The sequence below is a fragment of the Cinclus cinclus genome, chromosome 1, assembly GCF_963662255.1.
Source record: "Cinclus cinclus chromosome 1, bCinCin1.1, whole genome shotgun sequence".
In the NCBI taxonomy this organism is placed as follows: domain Eukaryota; kingdom Metazoa; phylum Chordata; class Aves; order Passeriformes; family Cinclidae; genus Cinclus; species Cinclus cinclus.
The window spans coordinates 126191367-126206700 of NC_085046.1; the positions used below are offsets into that span (position 1 = coordinate 126191367).

Below are 15334 nucleotides of genomic sequence, written 5' to 3' on the forward strand. Positions count from 1 at the left end.
CTATTAAATAGAAATTAGAGGTAAGTAAAATGCTCCTTAGTAATTAGTTTTATACCATACATAAAGAATCTTTTAATTCACCAAGTCCTGTTAGTTTCGGTGCTTTTTTCTTTTTATTTGTTTTATCTGCAGGTAAGAAATTCTTCGAGGGTTTTATTTCACCTTCTTTATTAAAGATTCTGTTGCTGTAAGACTTAGCAGCATTTTCTACCCAGCAGCCATCTCTCTTTATTATCTGAAACTGCTTGCTTCAATTATTTATTTAATGTATTTATTTATTTATTTGAAGATACAACTTAAGCACCTAACCCTGGCTCTAGGCACTTCCAGTAGTGTTTTAAGCAGACAAAATATAAATCTACAATATATGCCACATACAATTGACTACCCACAGGGCACATAATAATATTCACCATCTACAATAATAAATCCACAATAGCTCACACATTTACACTAAATTGTTATTGTCTCTAGAAGAATATGAAATAGAGGGTAGGGAGACATTCAGCTTTCTGAGAAGAATATCAAAATCACATACTTCTAGGCAAAGCGTGTGTCCAGGAAATAGTGAAGTAACAGAGTCTGCCTTCACTTAGAGAAAACTGTCTAGGAGGAACTGTCTTTTTAAATCAAGATGGATTTAATGCTTATACTCTTAATTGTGTAGAAGTGTGAGGTCCAAATTACTGAAAGCTTCATGGATTAAAGCCACTATCTTAATAACACTTGGACAAGCCCTCTGAAACATGCTGTCCTCTTGAGGCAACTTTCATAAACAAGTAGCTGCAGTTATCATAATGTTTCTATGTATTCTCAAAATCGAGACTTTACAGAAAATAGTGAAAGACTTTTGAGGAAATGAGGGCACTGACACAACTTTAAAAATGTCTTTTCATTTGAGAGCTGGAAGTACTCACTAGAATGAAAGGTACATATATTGCCAATCTGCAAGACTCAGTTAAAATGTATTGCTGCAGTTTCACTCCCCCCAGTAACAAAAGATTTCTGACCCCATAAATCTGATCCTGTGTTCTTTAACAAAAAAAAAAAAAAAAAAAAAAACAAAAAACAAAACAAAACACAAAAAACCAACCAAACAAAAATTGACTCAGCCACCTCTTTCAAACATATCACATCTCAATTCACAGGTTCCGAATCATTACATTAATGAATGGTATCCACCCACCACACCTTACAGTGTTTTGTGGGCTCTCTCTTCCTCATACAACACTTCTGGGTTTTTAACTGTTTGTATATGCACTGTTTATATGCAGCCTAATACCAACCTATGTATCTACTTTCAGTTTTAAATTTATCTTGCCGAGTCCACTACTTCAGTTTTGCAGCAGGTTAACTACGATTGTGGTGCACTCCCTTTTAATGAACACAGTGAAGATGATCATGTCAAATCAACTTAATTCAGGTTCACTTTACTAACACCGAATGTGCATTACAGGTGAACATTGGTTCAGTGTAAGTAAAAGATCAAACTGGCATTAAAGATTGTGGAAATCTTCAGGTTATGAATTCAGATATTTATAATTTAAACACATTTACCTTAAACACACATTTACCCATGCAGGTCACACACAGACTCAACAACCACAGAATCACAAAATCACAGAATATTCTGAGTTGGAAGGGACCCACAAGGATCACTGAATCCAACTCTTAAATTAATGGCCCACAGGGATCAAACCCACAACCTGTTTGTGAGCTCCACACAACAGGGAGATACAACAGGACAGGGAAGTATAGACAGGATTATGACCTAGACTAAAGTCTTTTACCTTCACACTATCTCTATATACAGGAACCATTCAGAATAAGATTTTTTTAATAGATATGAAAATGCTCTCATTTACATTATAAATAAGTTGATACAATTCATACCTACATACGACTTTACATATTCATACCTTCTTGCACTTTTCAGCTTTAGGGGAGAGCTTGTGTACATTAAGTGTGTGCCATATTTTGGATAATTACAGAAATAGCATCGTTTAAGTCCCACTTTGCATTCAAAGCCTGTTCTTTCCTACATTATTGGAAGACAGCTTCAAAAGACCATACAGAGCCTGAAAATTGCAAGAGCAATGTACTATGTGGAAACAAGACCATGGAACTAAGATAAGTAAGTGTGACACAGAATGTATTGATTTCAGTGTAGTATGTAGACTCTTTTTACATTAATATTTAAAATTAATATATTTAAGAATGAGGCTAATTTTATATTAATCTTCTCTAGTCAGTGATATCAAAATAAATAATAAGGGAAGAAAAATAGTTCTGAGTATTATGTCACAGTTATGTAAAATGGTGTCACCTTCTCAGCAAGAATTTGGTACGCAGACACAGACCAGGGCTTATTATGAAGCTCTCAGGTGCTAAGGGCAGACAAAATTGCTTGGTAGGCTTGGGAGTTCACCTATCACCAAACAAAACCATCTTCACTGCGGTATAAGTGAAGGATCCAGAGGTATGGGCTTGCAAGTAAGGAAATTTGCCAGAAGTTAAACCTTCAGATATCTGAATTAGAAAAGCTATTAATACAGAGACAGAAAAAATATCTTGGGGGCTGCTGCTCATGGAAGAAGTAGAGCAGGGAGAACAAACTGGAATCTAGCAGAGCACCACTGCAGAGACACTTGGCAGAAAAGGAAAAGAGTTGACTCAGAAACAGCAGGAGAGGACAGGATAGCCTTTCCCTATCTAAAAAATGTAACACACAAGATAAAAATGGATGCCTGAAAAGCCACCCCCAGTCACAGAACAAAGGAAGTAGACCACCTGGGTATTCCCTTAGCCTTCAAAATAGCCTAGAAGACACAGCTAACATACTGGAAAGTCAGATGACACTCTGAAAATAAGTTTCATTTTTAAAAACGCAGACAAATTGACTTTCAGGCTGGTGAATATTTGAGAGCTAGTAGCATTTAGTGTTACAAAATTCTTTACTCTGTCCTTATGAGAAAGGATTATGAAACAAGAAAAAAGGCAGCAAAGCTGGTTCAGCAGTTCTGGTTCTGTCCTTCTGCAGGAAGGACAGAAAATTTTGAAGGACCTTGGGTCAGACAACCAGATTTCTGAAATATGCACCTCAGATTTTATTGTGCATAGTTCAGATGCTGTGAACTATAGGGGAGAAGCTTAACTTAATGCCCAGAATATACAGGGGAGCAAAAACAGCAGAAAGGAAAACAGTATGAGAAGGAGAATGAAAGAAAACAATTTTCTGTCCGTCTCATATTTTTTGATGCAAGCTATAAAAGAAATTATATATAGAAGAATTTTTCCCTCCCCTCCATTGAAATTAGACTTAGCCTGCCTTTAAGGTACTTCAGCAATGACAGTGTCTTGGCAAGCCTCATCCTGAGGAAATCTTTGGTCTTGGAACAAAGAAATAGTGAAGTAGATCCACCCAACATGCTATGTCTTGGGTGCCAACAGGGCCCCTTTGCATAGACTCCCAAAAAGTGATACGTTTCATTCCTTTATACAAATTCAAATACTGCTACTTCAAGTCAAGTTTTTGAGCAGAATTTCCTTGTCCTGCTGCAAAATGGTATCTCTCAGGTAGCTACAGAAAAACACAGATGGAAGGCAACAGGTTCCACCATTTCCCTCTCTAGTATTGTGCTTTAATATCCTGCTGCTGTGAAGTTTCCTTTAGAGTTGAATCCTTCTTACTAGAATTTAAGCCTTTTAATTATGGCTTTTAATAAACTTTTTATTTTACCTGCTACAGGTAAAGGGAACTAGTTATTAATTTCCTCTCTGAAGCAGCCTTTGATGTATTTGAACTTTCTGATGTCACTCCTTCTATTATTTTAAAAGTTAACTAAAGAAACCTATTTTGCTTAATCATATTTAATTATCTGCATTAACTTCCAGAAAACTTTAAACTAAAATTTATCTTTAGTAAAAATCTGCTTGCACTAGATTTCTATGTTAGTTGCCATTGTTGGCCTATTAACAAACACTGGGGTTTAGCTGACGTGTTAGGAGTAATTCAGAAGAACATGGACACCCAAATATTTCATTTTGGAAACAAAAACAAAAACACCCCCAACAACAACAACAACAACAAAAAAAAACAAACAGAAAAAAAAATTATCCTAAAAATAGTTTTATTCAGTAACAGAACTTCAAGATTTATGTCCCATTCATCTATATATTTTAAAATTTTAAAAACATGTTTTTACACATTTTGCTCACCAGAAAAGTTTCTTCACCCTAATTCCACCTTCTGTTTGCATAATTACAAAGAAAACAATAAATAGAATCCATTGGTGATGAAATCTGTAGACACAATAGGAGTTTGCTGAGGACCTGGCACTTTGCAGGCATCCATGGAACATGTAAGTGCTCAGTATATAAACTGTATCACCTTCCAGATTTTTGATAAATTGACTGGATACCTAGGGTTTGAGTTTGTTTTTTTTTTTGTTTGGTTTTTTTTGGTTTGGTTTTTTGTTGTTTTTTTTTTTGGTGGGTTTTTTTTTGGTTTTTTGTTGGTTTTTTTTTCTGACATGAAAAAAATTTTCTTCATTTTAGTTTTTAACTTCTACTTATGCTATGCTGTATGGATCACTTGGCTATGGAACAGATAGAACTTCCTCACATGGCTGTAATTTTTTTCGCCTCTTAAAATAAAGAATGTGCTAACTTAAAGTGTATTAAACACACCAAGGGTATTCAATCATTCAGATCTTTGCTAGTTTAGAAAGAAAGACTGCTCATAAAAGTAATATGTTGACACCAAACTTATTAAGAACAAAGAAAACTGACATATTATCATTAAAGATTAAACAAGAATATTATAAAGATAATCAGAGTTTCAGAGAAATTACTGATTTCTAAGATAGAAGAAAGCTTAGCAACAAATTATTAACTGAATGACAGTACATAATACAAGCTACAGTACAATTATATTCTGTGAACCTGAAGGCTTAGTAAATCAGTCTAATAAAGCACAGATAAAAACAATTTCATAAATATCTTCAGTAGTGCAGCTGCATATAATTATTATTCATGTGTTCCTACTCCTATTTCAGATTTTATCTGAAAACAGAATTCCTATCTGCACTGAGTGAAACTGTGATATTTCATAATTTCAAAATATTTTGACTTCTTTGTTTTAATACATTTCCACAAAAGACATTATAGGCAAAATTATTTAAAGTGTCTGAGTAATTCAGGAGTTCTGTATTTTCAAAAAGCATACATTTATGATTCTAGCTTACAGAGATCACAGGATTTAGTAGTTCAAGTGCTGATGTAATTTTGAAAGGGATTGAAAGCTTTAACTCTCATAAGGACAAATAAGCTAGCTGTAGAATTGGTATTCATATGACCAAATCACTTCTTCATTTAGGTTAAGCAGTCATGGCTAATGGTGTGGTTTAATTACAGACCTATCTATTGCAGCTAATACTGAATTTTCAGTGGCAACCTGATAGACAGACAGCCAGAAATAAACCAAATTGTTTACACAGAGTGCTATATGAAATGTTCTGATGTCTTTCCTTCCTCTTGCCTCCACTGTCACCAGTTCCTTACCAGTGGTGTTCTTTTCTTCTTAACAGAAGACACCAGTGTGAATGGGTATATGGTACATGGCATATATCTAGTAAGAAAAATACTTCCAAGAAAAAGCACATAAGAACACAAAGTCCAGGAGAGTCTAACTTTGTCAGTAATGTCTACAGAATAAAAATAAGAATTATGATGGAAAAAACAAATTAAATGGTCATGATTGGTTTAGTACCCATGGTCTTAAATTGAGATAATTAATCCTTAACAACCAAAAAAATAGCTTGCATGTTCACAGTACAGTCAAGCTCACAAACATATCAATTTATTGGAAATTGTCTAGTAGTTTGGAAAAGGTCTTAAATTGAAGTAAGCATCTTCAAACCAAGAAATTATCTTCTTTATCACTTTGAACATGCCAGAAAGAAAAAGTCAAAGCACCAACTTGCAAAATTTAGTTCTCCACTAACATAAACTAGAAAGTGACTAACCTATTTTCTTGTAAATTATTGTGACAATCTCCCAAGAAACAATTTACATGTGACATTGGAACATTCTTAGACACATTAATGATTATAATCATTACTGGGGAATTCAAAAATTGTAGCAGGGACTTAATAATTCAGACAAGTCTGTGGGATGTCTAGGCTGCATCCTCCACTATAGTAAATAATCAGATACAGTACTAGAAGTAGCAGAATTGACCTCAAAGGGGGTCACAGAAGAGAATAAATTGGGCTTCAGTGGGTTCAGTGTTGCTGCAGCTAGTCAGTTCAAAATTAATTGAGGCAACTCCCCTGTTCTATTATGTATCTGCCTATTCTTTTTCTGTGTTCTAGCTACAAAATAGATGTGAAACTGAACAATCTTATTAGTCTCCAACAGTACAAAACTAGATTTACTAACACATGATACTGCATGTCGGCAGAGAGGTGAAAGTCTGGAATTTCCCCAGTCACATGTAGGGTGACAGAGATAATTTTAAAAGGGTACTCCTCCTCCCAGTGAGAGCTCAAGAATGAAGACTGCAGCCCAAAGCCAGAAGCTCTGCCTTGTAAGTGACTTTGATTCAAGAAGTCCAAGGAGTGACAACAGTAAAAAGGCAAAATGTATTCAAAACTGTGTGCTGAATTCCTCTCATTTATAATTCAAGCTTAGTTTAAATATTCTAAATAATTTCCTTTACTGCCACACTTGCGTATGGGAAAATCAAAGCAGCTTGAGAGCAGCAGAAGTGGGAGGTGTAAAAGAGCTGTTGGGAGCACCAGGCCAGAGCCACTGACAGATCCCAGGCAGATGGGAATCTAGCAGTAAGCTGCAGATGTGGGGTCTGCATACAGCACTGTCCTTCAGCCACTGAAATATGCTTGAACAGAGATTAGACACTACCCAGCTCCAAATGTGGAAGCTACATTGTTTATTCACTACTTCTGCTGTCTGTGAGGCAAGTGGGTTAGTGGTATAACAACTCTGACAGAAATTCCTGGCCTGGAAAGAAACTCTTGATCATTCCACATTTATAACTGACTTCAGAATGTGGACCTTATTCATTAGTTGCTCGGGGAAATTTTTTCAATCACTAATAAAAATCTCTGGCAAAGTCTGGCAGAAACCCAGATCAGTGGAAATACTTCCACAAATAAAACTTATAGTTCTAGTAGATGTAAATACTCAATCACACAGCTCATGTTAAAGGACTCTGCATCTTACTAGAATTTCTATAGCTTCTAGAAAAATATTAAGTGCTCTGCAGGGATAAGAATGCTGTATTGAATAGTACGGCTGAATTTGTCCTGACTGGTCCCAAAAAAAAGGAAAAAAAAAATAAACTTCTAAGGCCAAGAGGATGAATAGGGACTAGACCATGACTCCTGTGAAGAAAGACTGAGAGGGCTGTGGCTCTTCATCTTAGAGAAGAAAAAGCTCCAGGGATATCTTACATGCACAGATATTTGAAGGGAGGGAACAGCGAGGATGGAGTTAGGCCCTTTCCAGCAGTGCCCAGTAACGTGACTGGAGGTTATGGATACAAACTGAAACACAAGAAGTTCCTTCTCAAGTCTAAGGAAACACTTTTACTGTGCCCACAGATGCTGAGGTGCCTCCATTCTTGGAAGTACTCAAAAGCTGTCTGGATATGGTCCTGGGAAGGGGGTTGGACAGTGCCTCTTTCCACAACATCTATTAAATAACACCTTTGTTATATGAATTTCAAACTGACAAAGAACATGAGTGCCACTTTGCTACTTTCTGCCTGGTAACTAAGCAACTGTATACATTTAGAAAGAATTGCTGTCTACTCTTTTGATAACCATAGTATTGTGGGGAATGGAGATTGCCTACAAGATTCGATGACCTCCAGCTCCTTTAAGAATCAAACATTTTACTCTTTTTGCCTCTTTCGGTCCCTCTTTGTGTATCTTCTGAGAAGTTATTCATGTGTTCCCACTTGGAACATTCTTGATCTTTCCTGGGTTTAGATTTTTCTTTTAGGGATCTCTGTGGCTCATTATATGTAGCTGTGGAGTTCATTCAGATGCCTGGATCCCAGAACACCACTGACTAGATCAAGGTGATGGGCATATAAAAAAAAACAATAATGAGCCTGGAGTCAGAGCAATTCTGGTTGAACCGAAGGCTCATGAGGTGTTCCTTGGGAAACCATCACTCACTGTTTGGTAGCAAAAATGAATGATGCCTCCCAGCTTTCCTCTTCACAACATTGCAAGTATTCAGACAAGGATTTGAATGTATCAATCAATATATAAATGTAAGTGTTGTTTGGTGATATATCAAAAAAGGCAAGAGTTCCAAGCGAGTCTTTCACCATACTCCAGAAGATCATCCCAACCTGTCATTGCCTTGCTATTAGCATCTTTGACCCCTACAGCTTTGCAATACCTCACTTGAAAGCTGATTGTTTTGGTCTAATCCAAATAGATATTGATGGCATAACAATGACTATGCTTACCGTAACAATATTTTAGGGCAGAGTTGTTTATTCTTACAAAAAAGGCAAGCAGGGAAATGAACAATAACTAGGGAAACAGAATTTGCTGCTTAGATCCTACTGCTTAGTACTTGCTTGAACTTTTGTTTCTTCTGGTTTAGATTTCTCAGGAGAAAGCCTATCTCCCCTTACACACATATTCTAAACAATCAGAGCAATGCATTTCATCATAAATTCATGAGGAATGCCTCCCTGCTCCAATTTTCATCCTACAAGCAGGAAAGTCTCCAAGTGGTAGGCACTAACAGGAAATGACCTTTTTTTTTTTTTTTTAGGCTCTGAGAATATCATTGCAGGCAGCCATGTACTTCAAAAGGGAGATATGCACATCACTAAAACTTTTTAAAAATATATGATTTTTTCCTCATAGGATGTATCATCATTAGCAGCAGCATCAACACCAAAACAGAAACTTTAAACTACTGTAAGACTGAAGTAAGAAATCTTGGTTATTTGGTATGTTTGTCTTCTATGGTGCAATTATAAATTTCATTCTGTGAGGTAAACAAAAAAACCAAACAAACAAACAAACAAGAAAAAAAACAACAAACCAGCAGTGTATTGATAAAAAAATACAGAAATTATCACTTTCCTTTTTATATATCCCAACAGATTATTTCAAATAATTTTATAAACATGCCAAAACGTTGTTCTAAAACATTTTTGTAGGAAACCAACAGATGGTGGTGTGTTACTTTAAAAAAAGCCTGTGGGAAGGCAGACCATTGTAAAAAAGGAAAAGGTCAATCTACAAAGTTGCTTTGGGGAAATGATTATTCAAACCATATTTGGCACTTGGCATTTGAATCTATTAGATAGAATAACTTTACTATAATGATTTATGCAGTTTCAATTTACAGCACTGAAATAGATGAAATGCAACATAAACATCTAAAGGAAATTTGACTTGAACAAACTTTTTTTATCCATATTGCCTTTATTTAATTTTCTTCATTATAATAGGTTTTTTCTCATTTTACAAACATAAGAACCTATTCTGAACCCCAGAAAATCCACTAAAATCTACATAAATGTTTTCTGAATAGATATCAATATCATGAATATTCTTATATTATGGGTTAAACTAAAAGTGCATCAAAGCAAAAGAACAGAAATGCAAAAGCACAATGCAAGTTTTTATTAATTCATACTTCTTAGGTTTTTACTACACCTTTATAAATAAGATTGCATGTAAATTCATACTCTACCACACATAAGCAGTGTTGAAAAGTATGTCTGTAGAAAACCAACTGGTATGCTAAAGTCAAGAATAAAGCTGCCTTCAGTGGAAACAGGAGGTATTTAACTGAACCAGTTAGTTCCTTTATTTGAATGAATATCCCTTTCATTTATTTCTATGTATTTTTGAGCAATTAATGATATCATGACTATTAGGAACATTAACTTTGATAACACAGTATGTTTGTTTACCACAGTCAAAAGATTTTTTAAAATATAAATATATAAATATATGCTATATCCACTTTCCAGTTTTAGCATCCTTTATACCCCTTCTGCCTTTCAAAGTCAGATATATAAGATGCAGAATTTCAGATCCTGCACTTTCTTGCTGGGTGTCATTGCATACTTTAGAAATACTTCCTTTTTTAACTGATCTATAATTGTGGTATTTACAGTACTATTATAGCTCTTTGAAAAATCTGATTTATATTTTACTACAGAAATCTGTAGATAGAAGATGAACATAAATTTTGTACATACATAAAATTGATGTATGATATCAGTTTGTCATTTCCCAGGGAGAGACAAGAAGAAAAAGTAATGAACAAAAATGGTGATTCTGTCTTTCCCAAATTACTTTATTTGGTCCACATGGTGGAATGAAAAGAAAACAAAAGTAAGTACTATGACAGAACACTTAAAAAAAAATAAAATCTCGTAACATCTGCAAGGAGGACAGGGAGTTAATAAAAAAAGAAAATAAATTTCCTGAATTGTGTAATTTCTTCATGAGGAAGACAACATTTTAGTTCAGCCACTCTTTTTCAATGACCACAATCAATTCAGCTACATGAGTGTACCTGATCAGAGGCCTTAATGATGAAAAGGAAAAGGCAGTACAGAAAATAGCTTGTTCTCTATCCCATACTGTTTTGGTTTCTGACTTATTCCCCAGTTTTGAAAATGCTGGTCCAGTACAAGAGTTTCCATGGAATATTGATCTATAATTAATGTTTCCCGCTTTCATTTCCAACACTTCTTCAAAAATGCCTGTGGGAAATGACTCTGCCACAGGGAGGGCAGGGATCAATCAGAACCTAGTGCTGCCATTTCTACAAGCTTGTTTCTGACAATTATCTTCAATCATTTATGCAAATTACACCTGTAATTTGGTTTGTTTTCCTCTGGTATGTGTGGTTCAAATGAAGTCATATATTGCCCTATAGCTAAAGAGGCAACAACAATACTGGGTAAACATTTTTACCATTTTTATTCATCTTCAACAATGATTACGTATCTTTCATTAATCCTGTTTTAGCATGGATCACAATAGACGAATACAGTTGCTCTTCTGTATAGAGTTCAAATCTTATGCAGTGAGAAAAGGTGAATTCACTACTAGAATTCATAGTTTTTGACTCCTGCAAGTGATGTTAAGGTGAAGGAAAAAAAGACAGAAGGTATAGAGAAAACTATCTCGCTTGCTCTAATAAAGACACATTAATTCCAAGGTAAAATATTTCTTTTCCTTGAAACAATGTCTGTGCAAATTAGTGGCAGAATAACACCAACTCAGGCTAGCCCCATTAGCCTCCTACTTTCATAAAGACAAAAGAATCCTTATACATTGTTTGAGGTCTATTTTGCTTGCAATACACTAACTCACCAGCTGTTTGTAAGCCTCCTACAAGTAGCAGAAAAACTGAATATATTTCAGTACATCTGCAACCCTCCTTTTTACGTCACCCTCTAAATTCTATTTTTGTTAAAGGGTAGAATTACAAAAATAGAAGGGGGGAAGGGGAAGTGGTAGATTGATTCATGTGAGGGATGTGACAAGGTGATTCCTGCAGGCAGAAATAATTGCTTCAAAGCAAGCCATAGTATTATCTTTTATTGGCTCCTCTATGGGCTGTGGTCATGTGATTTGCAATTTTAAAATGCAGTAGAACAATTTCAGCTTTGCTTAATTAGGACCTGATGCTTTGAATCCCTGAGTGCTCTCAGTAGCCATAGATTCGGATAGATGCTTGGAGCACTCAGGACCCAGCTCAACTCAACCACTATCAAACAACAACAACATTAGGATTCATTCATACTTTTATATATATTAAAATAATAACTTGCTTAAAGAAAATAATTTCCTTACACTCGTCACTGGTAATATTTGCAAAGTTCAGACATTTTAGAAGTTGGGTTTTTTTTATAAACACATTGGTTTTCTAGCTAAAACATGCAGAGAGAATCACAATGGCAGAACAGGCCAAGGAAAATTATATGGTATGCTTTTCTGTTTTCTTCTTCCAAAAGACATGGTATTCCATGAAATTAAGTAACATAGTACATTTTGAAAATTACATTTGCAGTTAATAATTATTACAGGTCCTGTATTCTCATAGCAATGCCATTAGTATCTTAATCCCGTGAATACAATATTAAGCATCCCAAGCAGCAGTTTATTTGATTTTAATTTGTTTTTAGCTTAACCTATGCTTTTGGACTTGGTTCGCCATAAACTAGAGGCAAAATTAGATCTAGTTTTACCCATTCAGCAATTAAATCCAAATTTCCAAAACTATGTATTCATTTTTCAGAGGTTCAAAATGCAAGTGAGAACAGATTTTTGTATGCATTAAAGATATTAAAGACAATGGTGTTTACAACAGTTTATATGTGTATGGCTATATACAATTCAGAGAAAAAAAATGTTTTTTTCAGTTTTGGTCTTACAGAAAAGAAAAATATTTTAATATAGTAATTGAGTTAACAATTGTTAATGAAAAAATCTGAATATTGTATTTCTCAGCTCCTACTGGAAGGGAAAAAACCTTAGGGGAAAGGAGCATTGTAAATTTGCTGTACTGAAAACAAAACAAAGCAAAAACCAAAAAACAAACAAACAAACAAACAAAAAACCACTAAAAAAACAAACAAGAAAAACCTCAAAAAAAGCCCCCATAAAACGTAAGAAAAACAAAGTTTAAAAAGAGAGAAAAAGAGAAAACAGAGTCAGGAATCAAATGAATCCTGAATTTTGCAAACATCAAGCTCTTCTACATCTTAGGGCACCTCAGAACTTCAAGTAAGGAACCCAAAAAGCCTCCAACATGTAAGCCATGCATAGTGAACAAACAAATTCAGATGATGATTGATGTGGCATCAACTGTTTAGGATCCATTGTTCTAGTCCATTCTATCCTGATTCAGAAATTATACAGAAGATATTTCCAACTGAGATCATCCAGTAGGTGGTGGGCATCATGGAAAAAGTATTCTCATGTTGCTGTGCTGTCTTTCTGTATGACAGCTAAAAGTAGAACTAATTTTAGAAACTTGGCTATATTTTCAAAATTTCTACAGGTAAGATATAACAGTATGTTTTTACACTGCATAAAGATGATGATTGTATGATGAACATCTGCAGTATAAATACAGTTTTTATCAAGAGCTACTTCTTTACTTACCTTAAAATTCTGCAACTGACCATCATCATACCTACCCTAAGGTTCATTTTTTTTAATATATGCTTGCCACTATAGTTTTTTTTTTTCTGTAAGCAATTTTTAATGAAATGCAATCATTCTTCTTTCTTCAAATCAAAGGAATATTCAGTTTGAGAAAATTCACATTCATTCCACCAGTTAAATGTTGATTTTTAAAAAGCAATTTTCACTTCTAAGCTTACTGCCTGCTTCAACAGACCCACATTAATTTTTGAAAATACAAATAGAATTCAGTTTAGTTTCTTGTATTCTTAAGGCTAATCCTATTTATTCTTCTTGAATTAAACAATATTAATACAGAACCTTATAAAATGGCATTCCCATACTCAAATTTCCTGTCACCCTTTTCTAGAATCCTGTCTTTTCTTGATGAATCACTTTCTGAAATTAAGTTCTCAGAATCTAACAAACATTATGCAAGAAGATAGTAACAGAGTATCTTAACGATATTAAAATATTCCAGGATTTTTAGAATTGTCTCTAAACGCCCTAGCATTTTCCTTTTGCAGTGCACTGAACGGCTGTTTCTGCTGAGCTGTCTAAAACACCGCCCAACTCCCTTCCCTCAGTGTCTACAATTAATTTAGAAATCTGCAATGTGTGTGAAGAATTCAAATGATCCCCTCTAGCAGGCATTACCCCATCAGCACTGAATTTCACCTGCCACCCTCAATAAATTGACAACCATTCATTCCAATCCACACATGCTGAGAATTGAACTACAGCACTCTGCAAATAACTTCTCCCTGTCTCTTTCTCCATCTGTATCCATCTCTTTCTCAATTCAAAATCTCACCATAAGCTTCTCAACAAAGACTGTCGGAAAAAGTCTTGCAAGGTTAAGTGGCTCATTTAACATGTTTCAAAGTTTTAAGAAATTTTCTTTTCACTGAGAAGATGAAAATCAGGATGGAGTGTATTTTCCCTAAATGGTGTGTATAATTTCAAAGTAGAATTAATTCAAAGAAGTCTCATAACCTTTACTATGGAAGCAGGATGATCAACAGTCTTCTACGAGAAAAGCTTTCACATAATTTTCCTACTAGAATTAATGATCTCATCAGAGATAATATTTTTTTCATGAAGAGGAGGATGTGACGATATACTAGTACAATCACCATGGCAGTAGCTATTAGATTTGAATTTTTAGATATGATGATTTAGAAACCACCATTCATCTTCTGTGCCTGTTCAATATATCTCATTCCAGCAAAACACATAAGGCTGTGACAGCAAAGAGGTAAAGCTTTCCGTAAGCAAGAGCTGTATATTTAAGCAAAAGCATCACAAGACTTTGGGAGGTCTGGCATTTGATGCCTGCAGGGGACAGTGCAGAAGCCTTAATGAAAAGAAGCAGGACATAAGTCTGCAGAGGGACTAGTATTGACCAGTCTGGGGCTGGAAGGATCTTCAAAGGATTCATGTGGCTTTAGTGAGCACTGAACTGCTTTGTAGGGAAAGGGGCCTGAGAGAAAGGGACCAAAGTCTGCCACTGAGTCCTGTGAAGGTGTATTGGATCAGCAGCTGAGTACATAAATGGCCTCAATGTGCACACAAGGTCTAGACAGGTAGAATACATGTATACATCCGTCCAAACTTAACCAAGGCCAGATTTCTGATATACGATTAAAAAAAAAAAAAAAAAAAAAGAAAATTTTCTTGCAGATTCAAAATGAGCTATTTGTTTTGTTTGTTTCTGTAGGGCATGTAAGGTAGCCAACATACCAAGTTTTGTAGATTCCCATTTTCATAATGGAATACTTGAACTAAATATTGTAAAATCTTTACCACTAATCAGCGTGAGAAGAATATATATATATAAAGTCTGTTCCCTATCTTGTGAAGGTCATGAAACATTACAGATAGTGCCAAGTAGTGCACAATTCAACATTTTAACAGAAAGACATAGCAAGACTTCTTTTTTTCTTCTACTCACAATATTTTTTTTATGTTCTTCTTTCCTCATTCACTTTAAAATATAGAAAACTTGTAACAACAGGTAAGTGCCTGAAATATCTCAGAAACACTATTTTGATTCTCATATCATGAGTGGAAAATTCTTTTGTAAGCTCTGCTTAAAGGACCTCCACATGTAATGTGGATCT

At 34.9% G+C, this 15334-nt stretch overlaps 1 protein-coding gene across 1 annotated transcript in view; it reads right to left on the reverse strand.

Annotated features, from left to right (window-relative positions):
• The window catches only part of MMP16 (matrix metallopeptidase 16), a 161750-nt gene that overhangs the window by 79385 nt on the left and 67031 nt on the right, over nt 1-15334 (reverse strand). The window lies entirely within an intron of this gene.